Source organism: Oncorhynchus gorbuscha, linkage group LG05 (assembly GCF_021184085.1).
Source record: "Oncorhynchus gorbuscha isolate QuinsamMale2020 ecotype Even-year linkage group LG05, OgorEven_v1.0, whole genome shotgun sequence".
Classification (NCBI taxonomy): Eukaryota; Metazoa; Chordata; class Actinopteri; order Salmoniformes; family Salmonidae; genus Oncorhynchus; species Oncorhynchus gorbuscha.
In genome coordinates this window covers 28457376-28483846 of record NC_060177.1, presented here as the reverse complement: position 1 = coordinate 28483846, position 26471 = coordinate 28457376, and the positions used below count along the sequence as shown (strand labels likewise).

Here is a 26471-nt window from a genome sequence, read left to right as displayed (position 1 = left end):
ATCTAGCAGATTGTCTTTTGAGCTCCCCTTGGTGACAGCAGCAGACAAGTTTCCTATCGTCTGTCGTCTAGTACGGCGGCCTGAATTCCAGGCCCTCTGGGACGAGGTGGGGATGCTGGAAAACAAACTGCGAGAGGGACCTCAGCAGGGATTGGCTTTAACATGTGCGCCAATTACAGTGAGCACAGCGTGTATCCTTTTCCAAACACCGCTGAGCATGCCACACGCCCCCTGAGGAAACATCTGGTTCTGTACGCTCACGCTCCTCCACCCCCCACAAAATACAATGTTCCAATACATACACATACACAGAAATGTTATTTATACCTTTATTTAACTAGGCAAGTCAGTTAAGAACAAATTCTTATTTGCAATGACCCCCTACCCCAGCCAAACCCTAACCCGAATGACGCTGGGCCAATTGTGCACCGCACTATGGAACTCCCAATCACGGTCGGTTGTGATACAGCCTGGAATCGAACCAGAGATGCAGTGCCTTTGACCGCTGCGCCACTCGGGAGATATAGATACATGCACTGTACCCGTGTGCATAATCTGAAAGGGTAAGTATTCTTATCTAATTATGTATTATATATTTAATATGTATTTGTCACGAATTACTAGGAGTGGAAGGTAGGAGTCAGGCGCAGAGAGCAGAGGGTTCATTAATAGATGATTTATTTCTCCGGCACAAAAACGGTCAAAACGATCCGGAGGAAAAATACATCCACAACCGACAGCGAATACAAAATAATCCCCCGCAAACCTAAGCGGGCCTAATAGGCTTAAATAGACCAGAAATCAAGAAACACAAAAGAAACAGGTGCAACTAATAAGACTTAACCAACAGACAAGGGAAAAGGGATCGGTGGCGGCTAGTAGACCGGCGACGACGACTGCCGAGCGCCGCCTGAACAAGAAGAGGAGCCACCTTCGGCGGGAGTCGTAACAGTATTGTACTCTATATGCCATGGTTGGCAATTTGCAGGCCTTTGAAATGTGAAAAAAGAAAAGCAATTGTAAACATTAATTTAAATCAAATAACTGCTATCTGTTCAAACCAGCCTGATAGAGTTGTAATTTATCTCATTTTAATCGAACTACCAAATCAGACCTGCAATGTAAAGGGTGGGGCCACCTGCTCTGAGTTAAACAATCATCTGCAGTGCTTGGGTCAATTCAAATTGAAGGCAGCCAATTCAAGAAATTATATTGTTGTTTTTTTAAATAAAAAATTGACCCCAGCCATGATACTCTGATATAATTCATGCAAAGTACACATCACTCAAACCTCCCCCAGCTGTTTGACAAATTACTACAATAAATGAACAACAACATTCATAATAAGCGCCAAACCCTGTTACCTACCTATCACCGTTTGAACGCCAATGAATTTGATTTCTCTTCTCATCAGTCCTGGTTTAGAGAGAATGACGTACGGCCCTCAGCACTTAGCCCTTCCATGTTGGTAGGTTCGTAAACCCTTCCACAAATAACACATGTAAGAAGAAATATTTAGAGCAGGGGTGTCAAACTAATTTTGTCCAGGGGGGGCGCATTCAGTCTTCCGGTGGTCCGGTGGGGCCTTGAAAATGGGTTATATTTCCCTGCCCTTCAGTATTTGCAAAATACATTCCTCAATTCATAGTTGTTTCTGCCTGTCTAGCTTTCATTTCAGTGACTATTAGCAAGTTGGACACAGTCAAGAAACTGTATGAATGTAGGTCCATTATCATTTGGACACAGTTTCCATTTGGTTTTAGTAATTTGAAAGTATATTGAGTTCGTATTTATATCTTGTTTTACTCAAACCACCTGCGGGCCGGATTGGCAGCAATTTTTGTGTGGCAAATATTCCCGCAACAGCCTTTGATGTAATTACTTTCCAAACAGCTCCCCCCTAGCCAATACAACACTCTGAATTCATATCCTGTCTTGTTTGCATCATCACTGGAACCTAAACATTTCTCATCCCTCCCTCACCCCAGGGAGGACAAAGTGGTCCTGGGCCCTGCAGAGATGGGGATTGGGCCTGAGTGTCCATCCAGAGTTTTACAATAGGAACTGTGCGGAAACATATTATAATGGTCAGTCAACACTAAACCCAGTACAGCTAATAGAAAAACAAGGTATGGCACGAATCCCTTGGCATAATCAGCTGGCATACAAAATCAAACCACCATTTCCACAAATTAACTCAAATGTATAGGCTCAGTCTCTAAATGACAAATTAAAATCTATTTTGGTTTGCAGTATTGTCTCTGTTCTCCATTGAAATAAAACATTTAATTCAGTTCAGTCACAAAATCCAAAAACAAGCAGAAATCAAAATAATTCAGCTTCAAGACTTGAAGTTGGTCATCTGTGTAATAATCCAAAGTAAAGTAGTAGTCACAGAATACCCCCCCCAATATATAAGTAGGCCTTTGACATAGCCTTCGAAATTCTATAGTGCACACAAAGAAACATTTTCTTGATGTTCTATACAATATCCCTTACACGTCCTTGAGAAAGTTCTCACTTATATTGAGTGAAAAAAATTGCATCAAAACTATAAACAGTTTCATAGTTACAAAAATGTCTGACATGCAGTCAAGATGGCTGTCCACTTTCTTCTTCCTGTGGATTTCCAGCAGACTCTACGCTTTTTTGCATATTGCTGACTTTCACAGGTCGAAAGAGAGAATTATACGTTTTGTTCACAAAAAAAGGGGAATGGGAAAAAATAAATTGCACCACCATCTAACCTTACATATACACCACTATCCCAACAATCCCACTGCCCCTTCCCACTACTTTGGACCTATCAGATCTCTCAAAACCCCCTGTAGCTCTTTCGCACTAAAATGTGTGACATCCCAAAACTTCTCTGCTGCTGCTATGAGCAAATCAATCTTCTGGGATTTCCATTCCATCTGTGTGATACAATTAATAACCATAGCAATAAATGCCAAGAAGCCAACCTTACTAAAGCACAAACTGTTGGGGTCACTCTGTACTGGCCTTCTACTCACAGGGATCCTCTCAGACTCACTGCCTGGTACAGCAACTGCTCGGCTTCTGACCACAAGGCTCTACAGAGGGTAGTGCGTACGGCCCAGTACATCACTGGGGCTAAGCTGCCTGCCATCCAGGACCTCTACACCAGGCGGTGTCAGTGGAAGACCCTAAAAATGGTTGAAGACCCCAGCCACCCCAGTCATAGACTTTTCTCTCTACTACCGCATGGCAAGCGGTACAGGAGCACCAAGTCTAGGACCAAAAGGCTTCTCAACAGTTTTTACCCCCAAACCATAAGGCTCCTGAACAGGTAATCAAATGCCTACCCGGACTATTTGCATTGTGTGCCCCCCCCTCCAACCCCTCTTTTACACTGTGCTACTCTCTGTTAATCATATATGCATAGTCATTTCAACTATACACTCATGTACATACTACCTCAATTAGCCCGACCAACCGGTGCCCACGCACATTGGCTACCTGGACTTTCTGCATTGTGTCCCACCACCCACCACCCCCCCACCCCTTTACACTACTACTACTCTCTGTTTATCAAATATGCGTAGTCACTTTAACCATACCTAGTACATGTACATACTACCTCAATTATCCCGACTAACTGGTGCCTGTATATAGCCTCACTACTGTATATAGCCTCACTACTGTATATAGCCTCACTACTGTATATAGCCTCACTACTGTATATAGCCTCACTACTGTATATAGCCTCACTACTGTTCTTTTTCCACTGTCTTTTTACAGTTTGTTTTATTTCTTTACTTATCTATTGTTCACCTAATACCTTTTTCTTTTACTTATAAATTGCACTGTTGGTTAGAGCCTGTAAGTAAGCATTTGACTGTAAGGTCTACATACACCTGTTGTATTCGGCGCACGTGACAAATACATTTACATTTACATTTAAGTCATTTAGCAGACGCTCTTATCCAGAGCGACTTACAAATTATAAACTTTGATTTGATTTAGACTCCCTCATCCTTTGCCTATCATCCTCTTCTTTTCTCACTGCCTTTTCTCACTTTCTGCACTGCTCTCACCCTGGCAACCTCAACCTGTCTCTCCCGCACCGGACATTTCTGATTGCGAGCAACATGGCCACCCCCACAAGACACAGTTTTTTCCATCGAAAATACCAGTGGATGCTCATCAGAGGAGGACCATCCTATTCAGAGATTATCAGGAAAAAAATGTAAGAATGAAACATTAAAAAGGTAGAACTATACTAAATATATTCACCAAATACCTGAGGCAGGTAGCCTAGCAGTTAATTAAGAGCATTGGACCAGTAACTGAAAGGTCACTGGTTCTAATCCCCGACAAGGTGAAAAATCTGTTGATGTGTCTTTGAGCAATTGCTCCTGTAAGTCACTCTGGATAAGAGCGTCTGCTAAATGACAAGAATTGTATTAAAACACAGTAGTCTCAACAACACCCTCTAGAGTAGCACCATGGTGTAGCTGCAGGACAGCTATTTTCCGTCCTCCTCTGGCCACATTGACTTCATTACAAAACCTTGGAGCCTCGTGCTCCTCACCCCTTTCCATAGACATACATGGTAATTATGACGACTTCCAGAGGACGTCCTCCATTTACAGTTTAAACTGACATGTTGTTCATCCAATCAAAGGACTGGAGAATGAATCTTGTATTACATATGTGTTAGTTAGAAGCTTGGTGAGATGGTGACATTGTTGGATAGATTGAGATAGTTGAGCATTTTTTGGATAATAGTTATGTGTCGAGTTAGTGCCATTTATTTACATTTGATATTTTCTTGGATATTTTAGGATATTATTTTTTGTCGAGTTAATGCCATGTATTTACCAGAGTGCAGTTTTCTCTGCAGAGGTAATTACACATTATGATGCTTAACTTGCATATGGATGTTTCTACTGTCTTCTCCAGGATATCACAATCAATTTAGAATTATTTGGATGATGCATCCATTACAAAGTGAGACACTTTGATGTGTCTGTGTTTGACTTTGTGAAGTCTGAGATGTCGGAGTTTAACGTCATGGAGAAACGTGTTACCCAAACCTATGATGTCGCTGCTGCAATGGAATGGATCGGCTATTTGTATTTAAAGTCCCCTCCTGTTCCCTGATTTAAGAGTGGATGACCACTCCACTCCACTACCATTGTCAACTCTCTCTCCTAATGTTAACTTCCCTCTCATCCACTGGCGCATTAAATGTTTCCGTCCCATGCACTGTATGTATTCAATCACATAGACAAACACAATAACATTATTACACATCAATGTGATTTTACTTCTGCTTCTCATATCTCATGGGATTATAAAACTTGATTCTAATCCTATAATCCTATGATTATTGATTATAAACTAATTACCCTCAGGATTATAAACTTGACACCTTAAACACTGTAGTGGGTTCAGAACAAAAGCTTTCACTGGGTAACTGACACATCCGAGCATGACTGTATCAGAGGGACAGACAGGGTCTCTTCAGTCTTGTGCTCTCCTCCGGGTCTGCATTGTACCAAACGGCAGACATCGTAGACACCAAGAATCCTCATCTTCAGTTGATCCACCTCCACAATCAATGCCACCCCAGTAATCACTTCTTTCATCGGTGCTCTGCTCAGAAGACCAAAGCGGGACACAGCTCTCGTCCCAAAGGTGGAAGACACACAGAAAATAAGCACAAGTCCACTTCTGGATACTTTGACCGAGTTAACAGTGCCCAGCTTCTTCTCCACCCAGCCTGATACCACATATAGGTCAGCCAAAAGGCATGGATACACTATCTCCAAGAATCTTACTCCCACTGGGCCAGAATCATCTCAGGCATCATAATGATCATTGGGGTGTGGCTTGGTAGTCTTCACCACACCTGTCACCACTACTTCCTCCCCACTTTCGTCAGGCTCAATTTCTGAGCTTTCCCTAACCGGCTCCATCTCAAGGTTTTTAGGAGAGCATGTAACCTTATCGCCAGTAGTTGATTGATAAGCTAAATTAATACACAGCTTGTATTCGGGAGATGTAGATTTGCACGGTTTGTACTTGGCACCATTCTTTCTTCCTCGCGTCATCCTCCTCCTTCCCTCTTCCTGATACAGGAAATAGTGACTAGGGAGTTATTGGGGTGGAGCCCACAACCACATTTCAAGGAACCAGGGAACGTTGAACTACAACACAAGGGTTCCAACACGATAGAAACTGTCTGTTACCTGTCTGTTACCTTATCTATTCACCAGTATGGCGTGGGCATTCGGAAGGCTTGTTTCCTAGGCTACTAGCTGAGAATGTAGTTTCTCCATGCACGCCTAGAGGAAGATCCCCGGACACATGCCAGAAATTGCCTTGCTGAATCACGTCGGCAGGTAGCCTAGCGTTTAGAGCGTTGGACCAGTAACTGAAAAGTCACTAGTTTGAATCCCTGAGCCGACAAGGTGAAAAATATGTTGATGCACCCAATTAGATTACAGTGGCCACGACCAAACTCTCCGAGGGTGGCTGGGGGGGAGTTGGGATACGCAAAAAAAACACATACGTATAATACACACTTGTGTGAAACAGGGCAAATATAAGCGCCCACCAACTGATTTATTATTACTACATAAAGAAAAATGACATAGTAGGCCTGTCTAAACCTGTGACAGCAGTATATGACAATACGCTCACCATTAACATCAAAATCTGACTGTTCATATGCCCTTTCTCAGTTGTTGTGAACTGTTATGACATGTCTTATGGTGTTACACTGTAATACACAACATTTCTAATTTGTTCTCAAGTTTGTGTTCTGGTAGATGCAATCAGCAGTTAAGGCTCAAATAAAGGGAACTTTAAAACTTAATCAGTTGAGATCTTGAAATAATGCCATTGTCTTTTACAATATCTGATGAGGGCACCTTACACTTTTCTTTTGACAATGCATAATTCTAGTCTTATAACTAGACACATTGAGCTTCAAGGATTCTACTCATATCTTGGAGGGAACTGAGAATATTCAACAATTCCCTTGCCTTTTGCCAGTGGCTTAGTGTGACATATGGCTATTCTGGTTATTATGCAATTTATCAACCGTCTCACTTTAACTGCCGCGCCACAGATATTATGCGGGTTTCTTATGTGCCATGCTGCAATAACTCTGCAAGAAGCTAATGAGCAGCCGACACCACAATGCTAATACGTCTCCAGTCACTTCAGGGTACTCTTGTTGCAACAACTTGTTAGTCTAAGTCACTCCATTAAACTCACCAAATTATATTTTCTAATGATAGAAGAGGGCTCTCAAGTTGGAACCAATGGATTGTGACCAAAACAAAGAGAGGGAGAAACCCTCAGCCAAGTCCACTCAGAGAGAGCACATAAAACACCCCGACACTTCAGTATCTGCAGCAGAGATCCGTTTATTGACAGGTGCCAAACATTTGAAGAAGAATCTATAGTACGAGCCAAGCACCAGGACATGGTCATTGCATGCATACCCTAAAGTGATGCAAAAGAAGCATGTCAGCTGAATTCATTGTTTCCGTTGGCATCCCCTGTATGTGCGCCACTGTAAACGCTGTTTGCAATGTGAGCACTGCCTGATATTGATGGGTGAGTGAGACTGGCATTGAGCGGGGGAATGTCTGTTTCTTGTTCCTGGGCCGGAGATATAGATGGACACCCTTTCCAGCTGGCCCCTGCATGCGGCTTTCGCACCGTCAGCTAATTACGGGTGGGCTGCCATTAAGGGGTGTAAATCAGGCCCAAATGTGACTCTGGAGTCTTTGTGAGACACTGTGCGGGGAGAGCGTGGCCCTCTGATATAATGGGCTCTGAGCTTAAGGGGATATAAGTCTCGATAATGATGGCGGAGTGCAGGGTATTGATCATCGCTCCCTATGGTGTCTGTGTGGGTAGAAGCAGTGAGGAAGGAAATTGAACTGGGATTTCTGAACAGTGTAAAGCAAGTGTTGTGGAGAAGGGAGGGGGAAAGGGGTCAAAACAACTTGACTAATGTGTTTATATAGGAGCACTCGACTCCTCTTTGTCAGATCGGCAACCATTTTCACTCGAGCCCATCTGAGTACAGCTCCAATAGAAACAAGGCAATACTGGATTGGTGCAACAGATACTCACGTTTTCATTGTCTCCTTGTTATTTTTCCATAATACATATTTAAGTTGGATTCAAAGTGAGAAACAGTCACACATTAACATGTACACAATACGGTAACTTAATGCCAATCTTTTCCCCTTCATTTTTGGGCCAAATATAGGCACACAGGCAACATATGAACGTTGTTTGCAACTGTCAGTGCCTGTTCTAATTATGAAACAACAAAGAGGATGAAGTTGGGCTGGTTAAAGACCGTTTGTGGTTGGCATTTTGCTTTCCCATCATTATTGTAATGAATGATTAAATATTTATCCTGTATGAGTCAGTGGGGAATCATTTCACCCAGTGTCATTAAGGTTCCTGTTAATTACCATGGCCCATTGGGTCTAACACCTCCTGCCATGTGCTTCTGCACTCCGTCCATCACCAGAAGCTGTACAATTAAACACACTCCATCTTCTCTAGCCATAGCACTGCTAGAATTTACTCTGGAAAGATATTTAGAATTACCTCCCTAAATATGTTTATCTGGCAAATAAGGTATTTGGAATATCTTCTGTTATTGTGCAAGTTGTGAAAACCAAAAGGCATTTGTGAAATCACTTGAAAGCCACTATCTGAAATGACTTGCATCTACACACTTCATACAGAACCTCACACACAATATTTACAGAGCACACAGCACTGTGACTTTAAAGTAGAAGTACCATAACACCCTTCCACATTAATAAGGATTTAGTATTTATTCAGGTTAGGGTAAATGGTATTATATAATGTTTCCAATGTACACCTTTCCCTTCCTTTACCCTATAAATACCCCATTTATCACATTAAATGAAATACAACAACATACTGAAGATAGAATATGTTCTATTTGTTTGGCCTGTCATTTAATTTTTTTTTAAATTGTTACTAATGTAAAATGTAGCTAGCTTATTTATTTGAAATGGCACCCTTCAAAATAATATCTAGAATTGTAAATATGTTGAAGGACTAAAGTACATTTTTAAAGTACATTTTCAACATTCAGCATTATAAACGGCTCCAAATTGTGACTTTGCAGTTCTTTTGAAACATCAATGAATTCTTCTGAAGAAAAATAAAAAATCCCTCACATTATCTCCTTCATCTACGGTACATATTTCAAAATCAAGAACACAGAACTGTCACCTGTGCTCTGAAGTATCTCCTCCACTGTAGTGTCTGTCAAGTGAGGTCTGACCAAAGGAGAGATGAGACAGAGCGGAATAGTTCTCTGCCTCATGGCTTTCCCCTGATGAGATGTGATTGCAATTGGTGGCGAACTAACTTGTCATGTTACATGTTGCCGGTCATATGGATGCATGATGTGCCATGCCTTAATTAGATGTCTAACTGCTGGCAACAGATTCCTTCATACAGTATATCTCTCTCCCACTAGGGCTCATTCCTGCTTCCTGTGATGATGAATCTACTCCATTGGGAACAAGCAGGCATGACCTCCCCCGCCTCCAACTCCCAGAATGTCATTACCCAGGGTGCCGTTGGTCACATGGCCTGCCTGCCCTCGTCACTATGGCATCATTTGGCCAGCTGTTAGTAGATAGAGTGTAATGCTGCGACATCATCATGGTTGGCCTGGCGGAGAGGGATCAGTGATGACTCAGGGATCAGCACGCAATTACACAGATCCCATAGGTCACTAGTCCCCCCCCCCCCCCCCAATGTCTAACTAAGTGCCACATCTCATATTAAGAAGGAGACTATGTTAGACATCCTAAAAATGACCGGGGGGGACATGTTCTCATTCCATTCACATTCACTCAAAATCATTTTTCACCCCTAAAATTTGTGTCAAACATGGCATAAAACAAGACCCTCTGTAGACCAGCTAGGACAAAATGAGACGTTCTGAGACTGGAGTACAAACCACAAATGACTTTAACATGCCTACTCTGAATGCGTGATAACAATCTAAAACTTCCCACAGACATTCCTTGTGGACGACAAGGGAAAATCGACAGCAACAAAATGCTCAGAATGCTAACAAAGTTCCAAGACTGCTTACTGTATGTAAAGCAAGATGAGAAGTGATGGCTGTTCAGTGAGGACAATGTCAATTAGGAGAATTACGTTTTTTTCCCTCACATAGATACACAATGTAAAAATCCCCTCAAGGTGATTTGTTCCTCTGACATTGTTATGCTGCAGCCTCTGAGTTTGTAACGTCGTCAAGTCATCCATCACTCTTATCTGGGATGACATGGGCAAGAAGTAAATGGGCCTTTCCTCTATATTTATCACCCCACCGTCATTAGTAGAAAATCCCAAAAAGCCGGACAATAGAGGATTGATTGCAGAGAATAATGCATCTACAATCCACAAAGGTAGAGAGAAAAGTACATTGCAAATCCACAATTGAGTTTATTGTCCTAACCTTCATAAAAGTGACAAAGTGGCAGAGAGAAAAAGCAACAAAAATGCTTAGAATACAGGCTGCATTCTTTAGGTTGTTTTTGTTCTGAGAGGTTTATCTGCATTGGAACAGTGTAAGGAGCAGACGGAGGGTCCCGCCCTGAAAGAGAGAGCAGAACGGCATGATGGGGGAGCTCACTGAATTCTGGAACACTCCCAAACTCCCAACAGATTGTTTCTCGACTTGGAATGGATACTGAGATAGCCCTCTCCCACAACTCTTATAGAACCCTGCAGCCTCTTTAGCTTCCGTACTGTATGAAGGTGCTACAACCATATTGCTACAGTATGTGGGGTTGTTGAGTTGCACTGCCACTTAGACAGATGATAGCGATGCATATTAAGTGGCTTGAAGACGTTGCTTGAAGAGGACAGTAATGCTGTCATGACCTGTATTGAGCTTGGCGTTAGGTTAGCTCATATGGTTGAGACGATTATCCATTCATGGTTCATTTCTCCATGGTGAAAACACCATATGACACTGTGCTGGCCCCTTTGAAACACCTATCACACCAAGGCAGCCGCTCCACATAGCGTCCATGCTTTTCTCTGTCGCAAATTTCATGCAATTGGCAGCAGGTCAATATTTTGAGACATGCAGAAGAGGTCAGGAGTTGCACCCGTTCCCCTGTGAGGAGGACTGAACTATTCAGGACAGCTGTCACAGCTACAGAAAAAAATACAGAATGAAAACAAAACTGAGATGAGACCTGAGATGAAATGACCTGACATTTTCTATCTTTTATTTTGTTTTCCCCCTATGGCAGAGGATATAAGAAAGAAGGGTGATGTGGAGGAATGTGTTTATTCATTACTCTAACCATTTTGATCATCTAATGTGTATCTGATAAACAAAGCTGTGGGCATAGATGTTCCACAGGGAAAGTAAACTGGGTTTTTTGGAAAGGAAAAATACAGCCTGCCCCCCCCCTACTTCCTTAGCCTCCTGCACACACACCGAAGCCTAATCTTTTATTTAACAACCTGAATATCACAAATGAGTTTGTGCATCTTTATTTGTAACACTCAAAGGGACCAATCATTATCTTTTAATTACCACTATCCAATATTGGGAGCCATTATAGGAAGATAATTAATCTTCCACCGTGGCAAACTAAAGAGACTGGGAGTGGGAGGGGGATTTGCACAAACAACAAGTTCATACATAGCAACTCTTTTGAGGTACATTATTTGCACACAAACAAACACTGAATAATGAATTAATGGAGCAGCCAACAACCATAAAGAGACAGTATTGAATGAATACAGGACGAGGTGAATTGTCTGTTCATTACATGCACAGTCATTGTGTGTTCCTTACAAATTAGACAGATAGGCCTAGCACATTTCTTTATTACATCTTCACAAGCTCTGTTTTTATTCACGGCTGTCATGCATTTTACAGCCTTAGCATTGCAGCCCCGAGAAGGCAAACAACAGAAATAATTAGGTAATTGATTCAATTGCATTAAGATCAGGCACATCCTAATTCCCTGTTTGGTCCATCTTTCTATACGCCTAATTAGAATGTGTATCAGGTTTGGGGTAAATTCGAATTGAAGGCAGTCAATTCAGGAAGTTATTTAAACTTAAAATCCTAAAATGTTAAAACTTTTGAAATACAGTAAATAAATAAAATAAAATAAAAATGTATTTGTCACGTGCGCCAAATACAACAGGTGTAAATCTTACAGTGAAATGCTTACTTACAGGCTCTAACCAATGGTGCGGGAAAAAATAGGTATGTGTGTGTGTGTGTAGGTAAGTAGAGAAATAAAACAACAGTAAAAAGACATTTGAAAAAAGAGTAGCAAGGCTATATACAGACACCTGTTAGTCAGGCTTATTGAGGTAGTATGTACATGTAGGTATCATTAAAGTAATTATGCATATTTGATGAACAGAGAGTAGCAGAAGCATAAAAAGAGGGGTTGGCGGGTGGTGTGTGGGACACAATGTAGATAGCCTGGTTAGCCAATGTGTGGGAGCACTGGTTGGTCGACCCAATTTAGGTAGTATGTACATGAATGTATAGTTAAAGTGGCTATGCATATAAGATAAACAGAGAGTAGCAGCAGTGTAAAAGAGGGGTTGGGGGGGGCACACAATGCAAATAGTCTGGGTAACCATTTGGTTACCTGTTCAGGAGTCTTATGGCTTTGGGTTAAAAACTGTTCAGAAGCCTTTTGGTCCTAGACTTGGCACACCTGTACCTCTTGCCATGCGGTAGTAGAGAGAACAGTCTATGACTGGGGTGGCTGGGGTCTTTGACAATTTTTAGGGCCTTCCTCTGACACCGCCTGGTGTAGAGGTCCTGGATGGCAGGCAGCTTAGCCCCAGCGATGTACTGGGCCGTACAAACTACCCTCTGAAGTGCCTTGTGGTCGGAGGCCAAAAAAGTGCCGTACCAGGCAGTGATGTAACCAGTCAGGATGCTCTCGATGTTGCAGCTGTAGAACCTTTTGAGGATCTCAGGACCCATGACAAATCTTTTTTAGTTTCCTGAGGGGGAATAGGCTTTGTCATGCCCTCTTCACGACTGTCTTGGTGTGTTTGGACCAATCTAGTTTGTTGTTGATGTGGACACCAAGGAATTTGAAGCTCTCAACCTGCTCCACTACAGCCCCGTTGATGAGAATGGGGACGTGCTCGGTGCTCCTTTTCCTGTAGTCCACAATCATCTCCTTAGTCTTGGTTACGTTGAGGGATAGGTTGTTATTCTGGCACCACCCGGCCAGGTCTCTGACCTCCTCCCTATAGGCTGTCTCGTCGTTGCCGGAGATCAGGCAAACTTTGTCATCAGCAAACTTAATGATGGTGTTGGAGTCGTGCCTGGCCATGCAGTCATGGGTGAACAGGGAGAACAGGAGGGGACTGAGCACGCACCCCTGGGGAGCTCCAGTGTTGAGGATCAGCATGGCAGATGTGTTCCTACCTACCCTCCCCACCTGGGGGCGGCCTGTCAGGAAGTCCAGGATCCAGTTGCAGAGGGAGGTGTTTTTTAGTCCCAGGATCCTTAGCTTGGTGATGAGCTTTGAGGGTACTATGGTGTTGAACGCTGAGCTGTAGTCAATGAACAGCATTCTCACATAGGGGTTAATTTTGTCCATGTGGAAAAGGGCAGTGCGGAGTGCAATAGAGATTGCATCATCTGTGGATCTGTTTGGGCGGTATGCAAATTGGAGTGGGTCTAGGGTTTCTGGAATAATGTTGTTGATGTGAGCCATTACCAGCCTTTCAAAGCACTTCATGGGTACGGACGTGAGTGCTACGGTCTGTAGTCATTTAGGCAGGTTGCCTTTGTGTTCTTGGGCACAGGGACTATGGTGGTCTGCTTGAAGCATGTTGGTATTACAGACTCAATCAGGGACTTGTTGAAAATGTCAGTGAAGACACCTGCCAGTTGGTTAGCACATGCCCCGAGCACACGTCCTGGTAATCCGTCTACTTTCCACTCTTCAGTTTACTGATGTTCTTGAAAATAGATCCCTTTTTATATATATATAGTTTTCTTAATAATTAGAATTGACCCCAGCCCGGATGTTTATGGCAGTTAAATATTATTATAAAAAATGTTTTACAGCTAACTTTTTCCCTTAGAATAGTCCAGTGCTTGGACTGAAATAGGTTCCGGCAGTGGCAACCCATCATTCAGGGCAAGGGGGGCAGAGCCCCAACTGTTTTGAGCCCCACATTTCTTGGAAAAAATAATAATTTTGGGGTGGGGGGCTTGCCTGTTGTGCATGTTATTTCGGCATTAATAAATGTCACATAACAGTTTGCAAACAATGTAAAAAAATTATAACATAATATAATTAATAAAGCTGCATCCACACATGGTCTCTTTTTTGTTTTCTTGAGTAAGGCAGCTCCAAAATGCAGGTGATTCAGCCTAGCTCAGTGCTTTCTGTGGTGGTGGGGCGAGCCAGCAAAAAAATAGGAGCATTGTGCTGTGACTGGCTCAGTGCTATGTCACTCATGGGGACACTACATCATAGCCAAGTTTAAGTCCTTAGTAAGGGTAGACATCCAAAATGTCAGCCCTTTGGGTCCTGCAATAGAGTTATATTACCAGAAGGCTCAAGGTCATCGGCCACAGATAAAATGACTCCAAATCACGTTATATGTACAGTAGCTTTGATTGGACTGATCACGTCAACATCTTACTTTCAAAGTCTTAGCTAGCAGTCATCATCATGAATGAAGTCGACAATCTACTGGCAAATCATTTTTAATCCTTGTCATATGAAGAGAAATAATGAAGAGAAATTAAAGATAAAACAGTGCTCATCGGCAATTGGACATAAAGATTCACAAGTTCAGCAATGATTTGTTTGGAAAGAATCAGTGTCTAACTGCAAGCATTGCAAAGCAACCAGTATCCTGCTATTCAATGGAGTGCCTGTGTGTTTTCCCCCCCCCCGAGTTCCCACCATAAATCCAGAGAATGCCTTTGATGACAAAGTTTGACGACAAAATTTGCCCACAAAAGACCGCCGTGCCACCTTCATGTTTAAGTGAGCACATCACAAGCCAAGGTAAGTCCAAAAATGTATCGAATTCTGCTGCACAAATGATGTAAAATGCAAGGGAGATGTGTATACTGTAGCTAAGAAAGTAATAGTAAGTGTTTGTTGTGTAGTAAGCGGTTAGTAGCCCATGTACCTCACCCTGACAATTTGGGCTATTTTCACCTCTTAATTTCACCTAACGTTACTGTTCTGACTTGGTGGTGCTGCACATGTAGCCGATAACCTGTTTTTGAGAAATGTCATCAGCTAATATTGTTAGACGTTTCATTGTCTGCTTTTATATGCCCCCTTTATTTAATCTGACTTGTGTACAGGGAGAATACTATAAGAGCAGCCCATGTTCTGCATTCTGTCGCTGTACATTTCAAAAGGGCTGAACACATAGTTCTACGGACTACGTCCATTTTACTGTAGCTCGCTCATTAATCTCTTAATTGAGATTAAGGAACGCCTCTTATCCGCTCATCATTCCCTTATGCCATAGTGTCTACATCTCAATGGTCAGTAAAACCACGTTTGTTTAAGCAAGTCAACCATATCAGCTATGTTTTTTTTTTAAAGGCAGTAAACGAGGCTGGATTAACTGTTTCTCTGCCAGACAAGGCTCCGCTGAAATCCAGGTGTAGCTGTGGTAAGGATTCACTCCATGGTGCTGGAAGGAAAGCTCTGCCGTTGGGACAGTTTGATGTATTTCCTAACCGTTTTTGGGCACCACTTGTCGCCGTTATAGTGCAATTAATGTATTGTTTAGTGTTGCGTTGTGTAGTGGCTTTGCTGGCGTGCATCTATAAAAAAATGTGTTGGAGTTTGCCCCACCAAGATTGACATGCTAAAATCACCACTGGGTTCCGGTACTCATTTTGGGTGCCGGTACTGTCTGTATTTAGGTGCAGGAGCACCACAATACTTTTGAGCAAATATTCTATGAAAGGAACAGAAGCTCAAGCAGTAGAACATTTGAGGTGCCGATATTCAGTTCCGGTGAGCTCCTGCCCAAGTCAAGCACTTGAATAGTCACCTGTACATACTGTTGCAGATTGATTAAAAAGTCATATCTGAATCACGGTTAAAGGCCAATCTTATAAACTAATCATTGAATGAACCCACCTGAACTGACTAATTGCTGCAGACAACATAGACAACAACATTTAATTTCACTCCTTATTAGCAGTTCCCCTTTAAAACCACCTCTATCAAATCATAAGACCTGATGTTGACAACTACTATTTTAAGGTTAAATAATAACTGTACAATTAGAGGAGAACTATCTGATTCATTTATTGAAATGGCACCGGGGAAACTAGACTTGAAGGGTGGCGATGACAAATACACAACCTCCGGAGGATAGAGACATTTAGATTGATATATGCATATTTGGAAGACAATTCCCATGTCAGAAAACAAATTAACCCCCAATCTTCATGAGGTAATTTTTTTGCAGACTAAAGATAACCTTGGGTCGACTCAGAGACCCCCTATTTCAGCAGCATTCTAGATAGTTCTATTCCAATTCTTAGACAGTTGGTGAAGCCTGATAAAACAATGAACCATTAATCATGGCCCGGTTCAGATATGACCAAGAACTAAATCCAAGTGGGATATTGAACTACGAAGCCACATTAACTTTAATACCACAGAGCAGAGAGCTCACTGTACAGTGGGTGATGTATCATATATGAAAACAATTAAGTCACACAGAGCAGGCTTGACCTTTACAGCATATCAGTAGGGGTTTGCTCTGTATCCTGTGGGATAATATCCCCTCTGTATGGCAGAGAAGTATAGGCCGACCACAAAAAAAGGTAGATTAACTATAAAATATGAACAGTCTACATTTCCCCTTTCAATTATATATATGCAGTGCATTCGGAAAGTATTCAGCCCCCTTGACTTTTTTCCCACATTTTGTTACGTTACAGCTTTATTCTAAAATGTATTACATCGTTTTCCCCCCCTCATCAATCTACACACAATACCCCAAAATGACAAAGCAAAAACAGGTTTTTAGAATTGTTTGCAAATGTATTAAAACAAAAAAATGGAAATATTGCATTTACATAAGTATTCAGATGCTTTTCTACTTTGTTGAAGCACTTTTGGCAGCGATTACAGCCTCGAGTCTTCTTGGGTATGACGCTACAAGTTTGGCACACCTGTATTTGGGGAGTTTCTCCCATTTTCTCTGCAGATCCTCTCAAGCTCTGTCAGGTTGGATGGGGAGCGTCGCTGCACAGCTATTTTCAGGTCTCTCCAGAGATGTTCGATCGGGTTCATGTGCAGGCTCTGGCTGGGCCACTGAAGGACATTCAGAGACTTGTCCTGAAGCCACTCCTACATTGTCTTGGCTGTGTGTTTAGGGTTGTTGTCCTGTTGGAAGGCGAACCTTTGCCCCAGTCTGAGGTCCTGAGTGCTCTGGAGCAGGTTTTCATCAAGGATCTCTCTGTACTTTGCTCCGTTCATCTTTGCCTTGACTATTCTCCCAGTCCTTGCTGCTGAAAAACATCCCCACAGCATGATGCTGCCATTACCATGCTTCACTGAAGAGGTTGCCAGGTTTCCTCCAGACGTGACACTTGACATTAATTTATTTTATTTAACTAGGCAAGTCAGTTAAGAACAAATTGTTATTTACAATGACAAACTACCCCATCAAGCCCGGATGATGCTGGGCCAATTGTGTGCCGCCCTATGGGACTCCCAATCACGACTGAATGTGATACAGCCTGGATTCGAACCAGGGACTGTAGTGATGCCTCTTGCACTGAGATGCAGTTCCTTAGACCGCTGCGCCACTCGGGAGCCCTAAGAGTTAATTCTTGGTTTCACCAGACCAGAGAATCTTGTTTTTCATGGTCTGAGAGTCTTTAAGTGCCTTTTGGCAAACTCCAAGCAGACTGTCATGTGCCTTTTACTGAGGAATGGCTTCTGTTGGGTCACTGTACCTTAAAAGGCCTGATTGGTGGAGTGCTGCAGAGATGGTTGTCCTTCTGGAAGGTTCTCCCATCTCCACTTTGGAACTCTGGAGCACTCTCAGAGTGACCATCTGATTCTTGGTCACGTCCCTGACCAAGGCCCTTCTCCCCCGATTACTCAGTTTGGCCAGGCGGCCAGCTCTAGGAAGAGTCTTGTTTAAGAATGATGGAGGCCACTGTTTTCTTGAGGACCGTCAATGCTGCAGAAATGTTTTGGTACCCTTCCCCAGATCTGTGCCTCGACATAAACCTGTCTCGGAACTCTACGGACAATTCCTTCAACCTCATGGCTCGGTTTTTGCTCTGATATGCACTGTCAACTGTGGAACCTTATATAGACAGGTGTGTGCATTTCCAAATCATGTCCAATCAAATGAAATTACCACAGGTGGACTCCAATCAAGTTTGAAAAACATCTCAAGGATGATCAATGGAAACAGCACACACCTGAGCTCAATAGCAAAGGGTCTGATTTCTTATGTGAATAAGGTATTTCCGTTTTTGTTTTTTTATGAATTTGAAAAAAACTGTTTTCGCTTTGTCATTATGGGGTATTGCGTGTAGATTGGTGAGGAAAATGTTTTATTTAATCCATTTTAGAATAAGGCTGTAGCGTAACAAAATATATATAAATAGCTATTTAGCATTTTCTGAGAACTTTCCTTTTCCATGTCAGTGCAAGATAGAAAAGCCATCATCGCTCTTGGAAAAAACAACAACACTTAAAACAAATGGGCAAGATGTGGGATGGCACTAGAGGCAAATGGTTCTGAAGTTTGACAGCCCTGTGGCAATTTGTCAGTGTCATTTTCCACAAGCGTCTCTATGCTGTCCCAACAAACATTTCATACAGGAAATAATTCATCTGCATCCAGAAGAAAGGGCGAGGGAGCACCATCGCTGAATTAGCTATCTCCTCAATAACTTCTAATCAGACTGCTGCCGTTTCCTCCACTGGAAACAAAAGTAATTACAGTTGATGTGATGGAGGGAAAGAAGGAGACAGCTTCTGCATGTTCAGGACCAGTGTTGAGCTAGCTAGCTAGCTGGCACTGTAGAGCGGAACACTTTAATTAGGGCCAGACTAGCCCAGCACTACTGAATGAGCCAGGCAATAGCACACGCTTCACTTTCTAAAATAAGGCCCGCTGTGCTGCAGTTGTTACTTTTCTTTCTCATTTTCTCCCCCCACCAATGTTGGTCTTGTGATTCACTTCAACGAAAATGCAGAAACGCTGTTTGGGGAAAAGGTTTGGAATCCTTTATCTTGCCTGGTGTGATGTGATCGTGATGAAGGTAAAATAGTTGATACTAATTACTATTAATTACAAATTCAGATTCAACTACACAACAATAACAAAACAGAACATTTACAAACTAAAAGCAAGTGGAAATAGGAACAATATGATTGTTCATTGTTCAAATAGGGAGGACCAGTGAGTTGAAGTTTACTGGTGGCTACTGTAGTTGAACCAGTTTAGAGGTGCTGGGTGAACAGATGGCTCCTGTCTGAGTAGGGAGTACTCAGCTGAAGATGACCAATTTTTTGTGTTACTAAGATCTTCAGTGGAGTCACAGCATCACTGAGAATAATGCAATACATCCTGATCTAAAACCAGCGGAGCATTTCTGGAGATATGGAGAAAAGTGGTCGTTGCAATTGATCAAAATGTCCTGGCCATACATTGTGTTAGGAAAACAACTCGCCAGCCTACAAATAAGTCTACTTGAGTTTTTAGGCCTGTCTAGCTGTTCCATAACCTGTCTGAATGACTATTTATCATGGAAGTAAGCATAGGGTGTTGTACTGTATGCACGGTCCTAGCCCTTATCATGACTCCAAACGCTACAACATTGGAGTCATTCTACGTCCTTTTTGAATACCTGACGGAATTATTCAAGTGTGAAATATCTATAAACAATTTATCCTTGATTGTGATACGTTTTTGGAAACCTTGAACACTCAACTTAACCTAATTATCATCCAAAAAGAAGTTTCCAAATACAAAAGATACACTTACTGTTTTACCACATATTTCCAGTGATGATTTTGTGTGCAACGGGTTCGAGCCACAGGTTTGTTTTGTTCCCTCCCAAGTTTCTATTTGCTCAGGCAGTGCAACGCAGTGACTTGAAAGTAGAGTTTTCGATGTTCCCGAAACCGTATTACACGCGGTTATTAGACACGGTTAGACGCAGTTAGACAGAGCGTCGGGACAGCTGTACACATTGGTTACCCACTGTGGTCAATTGTTAAACTGAGAACCCTATGGCTATATGGCCTTGGGTTCTCAAGAGCTGGCATGTTCCTAAGAAGACAGCTGACTTACCAGGATCCAGGGTGAGCTCTGTCCTCTCTAGTCCCCCAGCCCTAGCAGGTTGCAATGTTCCTAGATGGTGACCAAAATAATATTAATATATACAAAAAACAATAAGGAATTCCATAACAAAAAGGTATCAAACAAGTAAGGGAAGACCCTGCTAGGCCAGAAGGCTCCTCAATCCACCTCTCCCTCTGCCATCAACTGCCAATCCCTAGTCTCTCTCTAGATAGATGTGCCTCCCACAATGTACCAATCTTCTGGTTTACATGCCACTACCTACGTCACTGATTTATCCGCTTGTTGCTCACATCCCCTGGACACAAAATAGCAGCGAGCAAGATGAAGATCACAGAGGTTATTTTTAATGAGTGCATTCTGCAAATGGCTCATTTGCATCATCTACCTTTACTAAAACAACTGCAAAGAACGTGCCTGCGAACGTTGGTTGCGAATTGCAATGTTCTGGCATGTCTGCCTCGTGATTTGTTGGGGGAGTTGTCTGTCTGAAGAGGACCATCCCCGGGAACAGTTTTTTCAAAATTAACCAAGAGTCTGTCATTAATCCCAGACCCTAGTTATTGCTGTTGCCTAGGGTCTGGGTTTCAGGGATTTGTCAATCTACAACACATTAACAATCATCACATCCTGGCTCTCTCAGCACCTGCCCTGGTTGCTGCTGCACCCTAGGGATGGGAGGTGTTCAGTGGTCTACTTAGGACCTTCAATACTTACTGCTTCTCTATCTCCGTGTGGTGTGAATAACCCAGTTTTATCAGGATCAACCATCCTTTACTATCTTACATAAAGACTTAGAAACAGTCACAGAATATCTGGTATGGTTCTGGCATTGTGAAACTGATGAAGTTGTTGTTGGACATACTGACAAGAAAACAAAGGCATCAAATAAAACAAAAGCTTTTGATCTTTACATTTACTGGGATTGAGAGGGACAGTAAAAAGACATGACATAAAAGCATACACTTAAAAGGATTTCTCATGGGTGTACTGCTTGGTAGCTAGAGACGAGTGACAGTAATACATTATTTTGATGCTGGATGAAATTGCATGCTTGCCTCAATTATGATGTGACATTAACAGTAAAACATCTAGGAAAAGCTTTGATGCATTTATAAAACATAAAATAAAGATACATCTAAGGGAAATAAAGACAAGCAAATCATCCTATGAGTGACAACTCTGCATTCCCTATGCTTACTTTATCCATGACATGCAATGTGCATTGATAAGGAGTCAAAGTTGGCGTATGCCGGCCTTTGGTCGTGTCCCTAATGTCCCTAATGTAACATAGCTACAAACATTTATGTTGATACATGAATACGCTCTTATTTCATTAGAAGCAAAACAATGGAACATGGGCCTATTTTACAAATTAGCTGATGCAATTTGAAGTTCAAATATATATGAGGGTTTTTAAATGTAGAAAAAAACACTTATGCATGAGTACAGATTCAGAACAAGTGAGACACATTTCATATGAACCGATATTTAGTGGCCAACTGGAAACAGTATAACGGGTTCATTGGCATAGTTTTTGCTGAGCATGTAAAACGCCTGACAGCTGAAATCGGTCACTTATCTCCCTCTTAGAATGGCTGTCTTTACAGAGACCACACCTTTGGAACATCAATGCCAAAACGAATCGGGACATTATTACGATTCCACGTCTTTGTCAGAGAACAAATGCCTCATTTCACAATACTCTCAGATCAAAATGCCAAATAAAGTTAAATAATGGCAGTTTTGCTGCATTTAACAATTGTCATCTCTGTGGTGCTTCATCCTTCCATCCCTGTCCTCTAAAATGAGGCTCTGTCATCTGTCTTCTGTAAAGCCTAGTGTCAACAGCACACATCCAGTAAGCCTGCTTACCATTCAGAGGGGAACAGAGTAGTGTTAGCGATTCACAGGTGCTTTCAAACTTGTTTTCCTTCCCAGCATGATTACATACTCTTGAGGAATTTTTATCTGAGCCTCTATTGAAACGGTTTTGTCCTTCAAGATATCCTGGTCCGGAGGAAAGAAAGAACAAACTTTCCCTTTTGAAAATGAAAACAATAACAGCCTCTCTTCAATGTGAGCGTTCGGTAAACGGTGGAGTACCAATCGATCCCTTGTGTGACCTGATCACCTTTCAAATGACAACAACATTGATCTACTGTGACAGTACAATTCAGGGGGAAGCGTTGCAACATAAACATGCTTTCAAACCTTGTTTTCATGTTTTGATTGATGAGCAGCGTTTTCGATTTGGTATTTTTGCCCATCTGTTCCTCAGAGCTGTCAATGTCTTGACAATCCTGACAGTTTTCTCCATGTTGACTTATTTCCTAAAAGATGTAGAGGTCCAAGGGACGTTGATGTGTAATGTTTCTCCTTTTCAAGTCCTATTACACTTTTTAATAAATGTACCTCTCTGTCATAAATAATTACCCAGATAGTCAAAACTATCAAATCAAATTAAATCATAACTATTAAGTCTGTCCAAAAACACAGGATTAAACTATGACTGGATAGTCAACATTGGCTTTTGGAAATGAATCTTCACAAATAGTTGAATGGTGTGTTTTTCTCTGTCTAGCGGTGGGTATAACACCCTGGAGCGTGGCTGCTACCAGTAGTTCTTCATCTATTATTGACTATATTGCACTTTTTAAGCACCATGTGCTAAAGTTTCAAAGACACTTCTCTCGTCCCTTGGTTACCAACGGCTGTTTTATTGATTGCTTTCTTTCTCCATACTAAATACACAACTCAACCCCCCTGGCGAGAAGAGAACTATACCGTTTCAAATGTCTGCTGGGAGTTTTTCTCCATTGCTCAACAAAGTGTGATATTCAGGTTAACTTTCCACTTATTCCAAACAACACAATAGAACAAACAATCTGGCTACAGACTCCGGACTCTAGAATAGCATTTGACGCAAATATTTTTACAGAGAGTCATCTTGATTTGAAAGTGTCTCTACAGTACAGGACCCTCTGGGCACAGACATCAGTTCAACGTCTAGCATTGATTTACATTTGGTTGAGTTGTTTAACTAGTGTGAATTCAATGTGAAATCAACAACAAAAAAATCACAATGTCATTCTATTTCTGTTAAAAATTGGGTTATGGGGGGACTCTTTGCTAATCGAATTAGTTGTCCACATTGATACAATGTCATCACTTTGATTATTTTGCTTGAAACAGCATTGGTTCAACCAGTTTTTGCCCTGTGGGGTAGCTTCTCTGTTGGCACATTCAAAGAAACCTACTTCCCAATGAAAAGAGCCACTAATCTGACATGATGAGTTATATACTTGAGGACTGGGAATCTGCATCAATATGAAGGGAAGTGGATTGTTTATAGGGCTAACAAGCCATTCTGATTGCCAAAAATCACAGAACCTACAGAGTGGAAGTGAAAGTGATTTGAAATTACAGCATTGTGCGATGTGTGACAGTCTTCCAAATGAATGAGGGTTCAGTGTTTGGTTCACCTGTCTCGCTGGAATGATGATTTCAATCTGAAGGTGCAGCAACAGTGTCTTAAGAAGCAGTCAGTGACAGGACCAGTCATTGAGTCTGGTGAAGAGTTCATGCTCCATCTCAGCTTGATGGAATTGATGGGAGAAAATGTACGGAGACATTGAAGTCTGAAGACGTTTGTATGACATATTTAAAAAAATGTACGAGTTTGGTTTCAGTTTCCTCTGTTCGTTACTCATTCTAGCACAGTAATCCCCACATGCCATCTGCCCCCTATTCCTCACCTGTAAGATTTAGAACTCCTTACAGACATCCTGAATTTAGGGAGGCCAGGCAACATAGTATAGACTTTGAAGTAGAAACTGTTTCAAGGCTGGCATTTTCTTTCTTAAATCCCATGACATTTCCTCCCTGCGTGTCACTCCCAGAATGAGAGTGACACGGAGAGGGGGCAACCAAATAAACCCTTCCTAGGGGCCGAAGCCACTAATCTGTAATTTAATTTCAAGCGGGTGTCTGGGCCATGAGGAGACATGGCAGGGTCAAGGGCTACTGTACAGAGAGCGAGAGAGAGATGTGGATTTGGAAGCACAGCCTTGGGTTTGATCAACAGCTTCATCCAGCTTAGAGGGAATAGTGATGGGCTTGGGGTGTGGGTTGAGGTGGGGTGGCTTCTCAGAGAAAGCCAGCCTATCTTTTTCACCAACCCAACCGCAGCCACTTATTTCACACACGACAGTAACAAATACTCCTGGAGGAAATTCATTATTCAAAACAACTAAGATGTTTGGTATGACTAAGCATCTGCAAATCCCTAAGAACGTGAGAGCATAACTGGAAATTTAACACGTCTGGCTAGATCTGCATGTAAATGAAAGATTTGTATTACTTTTCACCATTATTCTTGTTTTCCTCATTATGTAGAGGAGTGTAGTCTGAGATAAATCAGCTCGAATGGAACAGTGGAGGTATGAATTGTGAGCAGTGTGGCTAATCCCATGGGTAAGGAGATATGTGTAATAGAGTGGACCTTGTTCTCCATGAACACACATGCAGTGACCCTGGGAATGGACGTAATAATTACCAGTGACTGCTCGGGAACATTTTCACCATGTCTCTTTAATGCGAATCGGCACTGGGTTGTTTTATGGACAGCTTTGACATTGATATGCACATGGACATTTGGCACAAGGACTTGGCAAAAGGACTCGAGTACCTGCATACTGTAACAGAACCTATACCATCACCCACCCTTCCAGCCTCCATCTTGAACTCATAAAACATTCCACCTTGGCAGTTAAGAGTAGCTGAGAAGAGTCCATGTTCATTAAAAACCTTACATATAAGGCTGCTGTCAGGTCAGTGAGAGAACCAGGGTGTATCCCATGCACCATTTGCAGTTTGTTCGAGCTTAGCTGGCATTCAATTTCAATTCCTCCAAGTTATTGAATATACGAGAATGGTAGACACTGACAGGTACAAGTTAATTAGTGAGTCGAGGAGTAAATGGAGAACTACACAGCTACACTCCATCTCTGGCAGGCAGACAGCTACGGAGACACCGATGGCAGCCTCAGCTGGGTCATCTCTTAAGCTGCTCACTTCCTATTAGAAATGAGATCCTGGGTCTCTCAAACTTCCTACCTCGATACACAGGGAGCCTGTCACATCCAATGGCGTTCAAGTGGAGTTTCTCTCTAGCACACTGCATAGAAATTAATACGACTCCACATCAGTATCCATATACTGCAGCAGTCTTCGTTAACTGAAAGAGTAGCAGGGGAAGGGAAATGCATAGTGCTGGAATAGGATATGATGGGTTTATGTCTTTTTGAAACCCAGGAGGAAGTGGTCCTGTAGGGATGGGTATGATGGACTCATCATCAGCTCAGTAAGGCCTGGACACAGTGTGGGTAAGAGACAGTGGAACCAGTCTCTCCGTCGATGGATAGGTGTAGTGGGATTAAATACCAGACTCATCGCTGTCTCACCGTCTGCCTCCTCACTTCTGAAATGAAAAAAAAAGGATTGTGTTAGAGAGAGGGAGGTTGTCAGACCAAAACCTTATGAGGAATTGTGCTATGGAGAAAAAACATTACCGAGACACTTTCTTATTCCAACAGGACAATATTACAGTTTGTTCCTTTTGATTAGACTGAAACATCTCAGTCTTTATCCAGTTGACCTGTTTTCCATATGACAGCTAACTCTTCTAAAGTTTTAAGGAAGTCTGCCCACTCCGGTCCCAATAGACCCCTCCACACTACCGCTAATGCTACCACAGCAAATGAAACTGCTCTCCCTGAATCATTAAACTGGTTGGAAAATTAACTCGGACACACAGGGTTTAATGTCACACATGAAGCTCTCCTAGTTTAAGATTTTAAAAAGCAATATGTAGCGGGGTATAACCGTAGAGGTTCAGGTTAGATATGTAATTATAGTGCATCACCCATAGCTACCTGAAACCTACTGCTCTGGATTTCCAATTGAAAAGAAAATATACAAGAAATATAATAATGACATTTTTCAGTAAAATAATAATTTCAAGATGCACGTGAAAGGAAATATATTAAAACACAAAGTTTGAGGTAGAGGAA

General features: G+C 42.0%; 1 protein-coding gene across 2 annotated transcripts in view; it reads right to left on the bottom strand.

The window, feature by feature from the left end:
• Positions 1–24970: 24970 nt before the first annotated feature.
• Positions 24971–26471, bottom strand: part of LOC124035787 (CD276 antigen-like) — a 95067-nt gene continuing 93566 nt past the window's right edge. For both annotated transcript variants that reach the window (XM_046349517.1, XM_046349516.1), the window contains one exon: positions 24971–25879. The gene's annotated coding sequence lies outside the window, so the exon portion shown is untranslated. The remainder of the gene's footprint in view (positions 25880–26471) is intronic.